Source organism: Benincasa hispida, chromosome 10 (assembly GCF_009727055.1).
Source record: "Benincasa hispida cultivar B227 chromosome 10, ASM972705v1, whole genome shotgun sequence".
Taxonomy (NCBI): Eukaryota; Viridiplantae; Streptophyta; class Magnoliopsida; order Cucurbitales; family Cucurbitaceae; genus Benincasa; species Benincasa hispida.
Genome location: NC_052358.1, coordinates 16,318,965 through 16,327,221, shown reverse-complemented (window position 1 = coordinate 16,327,221; position 8,257 = coordinate 16,318,965).

Below are 8,257 nucleotides of genomic sequence, written 5' to 3'. Positions count from 1 at the left end.
ATAATCTAATATATTCAAATTTTGTTGTCTAATAATTAATCAATTATAGTATAATAATCTAATATATTCAATTTATTGTCTCATTGATTATTCAATTATAATTATAATATCTAATATATTCAATTATAGTTTATGATTATTTCCAATTTATATATGCTTATTAGCTATTTTTTCCTCTTTTTTAATATATTATTTCTATGGAAAGTTCAAATAAATGTGAAGACTCTCGCCTCTCTTAAGATCTCGCTTCCTCTCATAAGATCCTTGCTCTCACTTCGCTCTCTCCTAAGATCTCGGCTCTCTCAGTATCGCTTCTCCTAGATTCTCGCTCTCTCTGATATTGGTTGTTATTTTCAATTAATGATTACTAGCTTTCATTTTTTGGGAACAATCACAACACTTTTCTTATTATGGATCTGCACTTACCAATCATATGCGTTAATCTTTAACATTCAATGTGTAATTCCTGAAATAATCTCATTTTTTTCAATTATTCAACCATTTCATTTTTACCAAGTCAATGTTAGTCAAATAGTCAAATATAAAACTAAATCTCGCTCTCTCCAACATTCTCGCTTTGAATCTCACTCTCTCCTAATCTCGCTCTCTCTTTAAAATCTCGTTCAACATCTCGCTCTCTCCTACTATTCGCTTTTGAATCTCGCTCTCTCCTTAACCTGCTTTAGTCCACTTATCTCCTTAATCGCTTTGAAGTTTTCAACATGTGTGTAACCTTCCAACAACCTAATATACAAAATTTTTTTTGTAGGACAAAGCTAATTCAGAATTGTCTTTCATTCCAAGGCATAACTTGTATCCATGCGGCTTCATATTCGCCTGGAGTTCGCTCCCATTAAATATAGCTATCCCCACCCCCTCACATCAATCCCACAAGCCTCCATCTAATTCGAAATGATAACAAAAATGCATAGGTTGTTAGAAGTAGCTCGAGTAACACAGATACATATAGTATACCATCTCATTACTTTATTCCTCTACGAGGGAAAAAAGAAAGTAATATAAAACCTGCATCTCGAGGGTGATGTGTGTCGAAACTTCAACCTTCGACAACCTAAGCGAGATTCGCGAGATTTCCCTTGTCGAAGGTTGAAGTTTCGGCCCTATGTATTGTTCAAGTTTTTCTTGTTCGTCGAGTTCTCGATGTTCGACCTCCAAATTAGTCGAGTTCTCAAACGTTCGACCTCTTAGCCTCGAACTCCCAAAACAACAATATTTCTCTAATAAGTTTTTAAAAACAACAATATTAATATTAAAGGTCCATCACTTTTACCTGGCTGAAAATATAATATACAATGGAAATAAAAAAGTAAGGACCCATTGATTACCTTGGTGTTGTTTACTTGTGTTCTACATTATCGTTATCGTTGACTACCATTATGGTTATTTTTACAGCCCAAAATATTTATCAATTTTACATTTTTATTTGTTTGACTGTAATGACCCTAGTTTCCTACTACATTTATGATGCTACTCATGCATGCATGGGCTTAACCGTACAAATTTCTTGAACCATCAAATAAAAGAGCCAATTTTTATTTAATAATTTCTCAAATGAAGCAAAGATATGAAAACATAATTAAATAATAATAAATAAACTAAAACAAAAACAAAATAATTTACCATTCGGGGTTACCCCTAAACCCTACTTTAAAAATGAAGGAAATTAAATAGTCAAATAATAAAATTGATGTATTTTGCATGAAAGTGTAAGACCCTTAACTCCTAAACCAGTTTCAAAAAATGATACTAGGTGCGGAAGTAGTAAATCATCCTAATGGCCAGGTCACGGATCTTTCTTGTCATGCGCCAATCTGTTCATTACCCTTACCTAAAAAAATAGGGAAAGAAAATGGGGGTATTAAAGATATACTAGTAAGCAGCCCACTACTGGGCCCACTAAGTGATCTGGTTAGTCTAACCATTGGACCAAAATGCACAAGGGCATCATAGACATAGGCATAAGGGGCGAACCGAAGACACGCTTTCATAAGTAGTGACACAAAGGTTCACAGACATAAATACAAGTGGTGATCTCCAAAAAGGACACCGTATATAAGCATAGGGTGTGGCCCGAAGGCTCACACATGCGATGTGCATAGCCCAATGGTACACTAAACAAGCCACTAAAAATAATCTCATTATGGACATAAGCATTATAAACATTCAGTACAATCTCAGACATAAGCATGCAATCAAGACCATGCATCAGCATCAAACTTTAACACGCTACCCATACGTCAAATTGTATCACAGTTTACTCACACATTAAACCTTTATCATTCATACATCAACATTAGCACCCATTCCCTACCCTATTCATGCATCAATCCTTATCACAGTATTCAGGTCTACTCTTACATCCAACTTTACACAGTATTCTTCATACGTCGACTACAATTACCCATATTCAAAAATCCATCATAGTTTACTCATAAATGACATAAAAAATTTCAGCAGGCTTAAAAAAGATCTTAAGGCAACCGGCAGTAAACCACTTACCTCAGGATAATGAACTGTCCCAAATGAGACCTTACTCTGCTCGAAAAACTTCCTTTTATCGTCACACGTTTCCTTGAAACCAATCGCAAAAATCCATAGGTGAATGTTAGCTTAGGCCAAGAAATCCCTAAATGAAAATGGCGCTACCAACAAAAAACCGAACTTACCCCAACAGACCGTTCGGCTGGAACTGCCGTAAATCGACTGCTACCAGCACCGACGACAAAGGCGATAGAGAACGACGCTTGGAAGAGAAGAACCCGGCGCGGCTGGAAGACCCACGATCAAGCGGCGGCCTTGAGTTGACAATAACGAAAAGGCACGAGTCGTCGAAGGTCGAGCTTCGCAGCGGTGCAAACCAAGGCTTCGGCCAGGCAGCACGCGATCGAAGACGGAGAAGAAGGAAAACAATGATCGGCGAAGAGGCGTGCGGCTGGAGATCCACAGTCGAGCGGCGGCGCGGAGATGCATAATGAAGAGGGGCGTGCGGCTAGAGGGGGAAGAATAAGAGGAAAAAGAGAAAAGAGAAATCCCTTTTTTCTTTGCACGCAGCCCGAGGTCCCCAATCTTTATAACCCTAATTTCTTCTTCATTTTCCTAATTTAACCAACGATTTCCTTTTTTCTTCCCTTTTTTTATTTTTCTTTTTTTAAAAAAAAAAACTTTGGGGCGTCACACTATTCCCCCCCTTTAATAAACTTTCGTCTTCGAAAGTTCTAATCCTATAAGAGCTATAGATGTAGTGCCCTCATTTCATCCTCTCACTCCTAAGTTGCTTCCTCAAACTGATGGTTCTGCCACAAAACCTTCACCAGTGGCACCTCCTTGCTGCGCAAAACTTTCACCTCCTTGGCCACAACTTGTGCAGGTTTCTCCTCGTAACTCAAGTTTTCATTCAGTTGCAAGGGCTCAAAGTCCATCACATGAGACAGGTCAGTTAAATACTTCCTCAGCATAGAGACATGAAATACATTGTGGACCGCGGAGAGAGACGATGGCAAGGCCAAACGATAAGCCACAGAGTCGACCCGCTCCAAGATCTCGAATGGCCCTACAAAACGCAGACTTAGCTTACATTTCTTCCCGAATCTCAGGACACCCTTCATCGGCGCTACTTTCAGGAACACCTTGTCACTTGCTTTGAACTCCAGATCTTTTCGCCTAACATCCGCTTAAACTTTTCTGTCTACTTTGTGCTGCTAGCATTCTGGCCCTGATTTTCTGCATGGCTTCATTCGTCAACTCCATTAACTCTGTCCCCACCAGTTCCTCTCCCCAATCTCACCCCAGTAAACAGGAGACCTGCAACCTCTGCCATAAAGAGCTTCAAACGGCGACATGCCAATGGTAGCCTGATAGCTGTTATNCTTCACCAGTGGCATCTCCTTGCTGCGCAAAACTTTCACCTCCCTAGCCACAATTTGCGCAGGTTTCTCCTCGTAACTCAAGTTTTCATTCAGCTTCGAACTTCAGATCTTTACGCCTAACATCCGTGTAACTTTTCTATCTACTTTACGCTAGCATTCTAGCCCTGATCTTGTACATGGCTTCATTCGTCAACTCCACCAACTCAGTTCCCACCAGTTTCCTCTCCCCAATCTCACCCCATCAAATAGGAGACTTGCAACCTCTGCCATAAAGAGCTTCAAACGGCGAGATGCCAATGGTAGCCTGATAACTATTATTATAAGCAAACTCTACCAAATGCAAGTGGGAGTCCCAACCCCCAGAGAATTCCAATGCACAAGCGCGCAACATGTCCTCCAACGTCTGATTTAGATGTTATGTTTACCCATCAGTTTGGGGGTGAAACGTTGTACTGAAGTTCAATCACGAACCTAAAGCTTCCTGAAGGCTATTCCAAAAACTGAGGTGAAACGAGGGTCCCTGTCGGACACAATTGACATTGGCACACCATGCAACCTTACTATCTCCTTCATGTACAACTAAACCCACTTACTCACAGCGTACGTGGGCTTTCCTGGAATAAAATGTGCCACCTTTGTGAGTCTGTCTATCACAACCCAAATCATCGAGAAACCCTTCGCTGTCCTGGGCAACCCCGTAATAAAATCCATAGCTACGCTCTCCCATTTCCATTCTAGCACATCCAATGGTTATAGCAAGCCTGCTATCTTCTGCCTCGGGGCCTTCACCAGCTGACAGACTAAACGTCTACTAACATATTCAGCTATCTTCCTTTTCATATCAGGCCACTAGTAATACCGTTTCATGTCTTGGTACATTTTGGTACTACCTGGGTGCATTGATAATTGAGAGTTATGAGTTTCTACCAATAGTTCCCCTTTGAGGCCATCATCTGCTGGGACGCATAACTGTCCCTGATACAAAAGACCTCTGTCCACTAACATAAAAAATTCACTTGCTTGACCCGACTCTACCTGACAACACTTCTAAACCAGGTCGGGATCACCCTGCTGTGCAACAATAATCCGCTGCCTCAAGGTTGGTTGCACTGTCAACGGGGTTAGCTGCGAAGTGACTTCCTCCACTGCCACCGCAATCTCTACTCGTTCCAGATCTTTACACAACTGAACCTGCTTAGTGATCAAGGCGGCCGAATGAGCTACCTTTCGACTGAGAGCATCGGTTACACATTCGCCTTACCTGGGTAGTAGAGGATCTCGCAGTCATAATCCTTTACTAACTCGAGCCACCTATGTTGCCTCATGTTTAACTCTTTCTGGGTGAAGAAGTATTTCAGACTCTTGTGATCGATGAACACTTAGATCTTTTCCCATACAAGTAGTGTCTCTAAATCTTCAGGGCAAACACTACCTCTGCCAATTCCAAGTCATGGGTAGGATAGTTGCACTCATGGTTCTTCAACTGACGGGAAGCATAGGCAACCACCCTACCGTGTTGCGTAAGCACACAACCCAAACCCTTCTTAGAAACGTCACTGTAGATCACGAAGTTCCCAGAGCCGTCTGGTACGGTGAGAACCGGGGCTGAAACCAACTTCTGCTTGAGGTCCTGCAAATTGTCCCCACAAGCTTTGCTCAAAACAAACGAAGCTCCCTTCCTGGTTAGCTGGGTCAACGGCGAGGCCATACTAGAGAAATTATCTACAAACCTACGATAGTATCTAGCCAATCCCAGGAAGCTACGCACCTCACTGACCATTGTAGGGTGGGGCCATTTAGTGACGGCCTCAATCTTAGCTGGATCCACTGAAACCCCGTCCTTCGACACCACGTGCCCAAGGAAGGACACCTTCCGTAGCCATAACTCGCACTTAGAAAACTTTGCATACAATTTGTTTTCCCTCAGTGTGCCTAGAACCTTCCCAAGATGTTCCTCGTGTTCTGCCTCTGTCTTGAAGTATACCAAAATGTCATCAATAAAAACGATTACAAAGGCATCTAGGAAGTCCTTGAACACCCGCTTCCTCAAATCAATGAATATCGTTGGAGCATTGGTCAGACAAAAAGACATTACAATGAACTTGTAATGCCCGTATCTGGATCGGAATGCAATATTCGGAATATCACTGTCCTTGATCCTCAGTTGATGGTAACCTGACCATAGGTCAATCTTGGAAAATACGGTAGCACCTTGTAGCTGGTCAAACAAGTCATCGATTCTAGGAAGCGGGTACTTATTCTTAATGGTCACCTTATTCAACTCCATGTAGTCTATGCATAAACGTAACGACCCATCCTTTTTCTTCACAACCAATACTGGTGCACCCCACGGAGAAACACTGGGTCGTATGAACCCTTTATCAAGCAATTCCTGCAATTGAACCTTCAATTCTTTCAATTCTGCCAGAGCCATCCTGTACGGCGCTTTGGATATAGGAATAGTGTCTGGCTCTAGTTCAATCAAAAAATCGATCTCCCTTGGTGGAGGCAATCCTGGAAGTTCTTCCAGAAATACATCAGGATAATCTCTCACAACTGGTTCAGAGGTTAGTGTAACCTCGGTTTCCCTTGTGCCAACTACGCTAGCCAAGATACTCCAGACACCTTGGTTAATTAATCTCTTGGCCTTAACCGCTGAAATCACCTTGGGCAAAACTATTGCCCGGCCCCTTCGAACTTAAAACTGGCTTCTTTAGGGGGGTTAAAATTCACCTCCTTACGAGAATAGTCTATATTAGCATGGTTGGCAGCCAACCAATCCATGCCCATAATTACATTGAAATCACGCATGTCTAATACTATCAGTCACATCAAGGATGCAGTTTGTTATTTCTAACTGACATGCTTTTATCTTTTCATTTGCTATCATAATTTCTCCTAACGGTGTAGACACTGACAAAACATAACCCAAAGGTTCCAAAACTAACATGGCATGCTTTACGAACAATGAAGAAATGAAAGAATGGGATGAGGTAGAGTCAAACAACGTCAAGGCATAGTGTCCCAAGATTGGGAGCGTACCTGTCACCACTGTTTTCGAGTGCTCAGCTTTCCAACGACTGGTGGCATAGACTCTTGCTACTGTCAGTTTGAACTACCCTGATGCGAACTCGGGGGCTGACCCCCCGCACTTCCGGAACCACTACTAGGGCATTGGTCTGCTGTATGCCCTATCTGTTTACATCTGAAGCATGTCCCTGTGCCAACCAGACAGACCGTCCTCAATGACGCTTCCTACTAACCTGCTTATACCCTGAACCCTCTGCGGAGGTTTCGGAGCCTTCTGCTCAACTTTCCTCTTCTAGCGGGGGGCCGGTTCCTTCGTAAGCGACTTCAGGAACTCTATCCCTGAAGGACAATCCACGCGTGCTGCCGCTCGGAAGGCTGCGACGTAGGTGGGTGGCTCCAGGGCTTGCACAATGCCTTGCACCCCGTCTCTGAGTCCTTGCACAAACCTTTCAACCCTCTTTGCTTCGGTAGACACCAGGTTAGGGGCAAAACAAGACAATTTGTCAAACTTCTTGTACTGTCATGGTCTCCTACTTCAAGTTCATGAACTCAGCCTGCTTGTTGTACCTCACATGAGCAGAGAAGTACTTCTCATAAAATCACTCCTTGAACTGATCCCACGTGGCTTGGCCTCCATCGGCTTCTATCATTCTTTCAGCCGAGCGCCACCAGCACTTGGTATTATCGATGAGAATGAAAGCAGCACACTGCAGCTTCTGCTCCTCTGGACACCTTATGTACTGAAAGATCCCCTTAACAGTGGACAACCACAATTCTGCATTTGTAGGGTCTTTTAAGGACTCGTTAAACGTCGGGGGATCATACTTCTTGAAATCTCGCAGGTATCCAACTTCCAACGAAGGGCCTGCCGCGGTCCGACTCGTGGCTCTATCCTGATTCTGGGTGGTAATGGGACTGACAAGGATGGCGCCTGCTGTGACTGTACGTGCTGGGCGATCTGCTTGGCCACTATGCCCCTTAGCTGTCCCACCACGGCATGCGTGACGACGTTCGCAATAGCTGCAGCCATAGACATATATTCTACTGGAATTTCTGAGGATTTCATATATATATGTATATATATTTCCCTAAAGGTTTTAAAACAACATACCTGGCGATGACGAAAGATCCATTTGTGGCCATAATGAACAGATTAGACTCATGATGTAAGTCAGTCTATATAACCTAAAACTTAGGCTCTGATACCAACTGTAACGACCCTAGTTTCCTACTACATTCTAGGACGCTACTTCATGCATGCATAGGCTTAACCGTACAATTTCTTTTAAACCATCAAATAAAAGAGCCAAATTTTATTTAATAATGCTCAAACGAGCAAA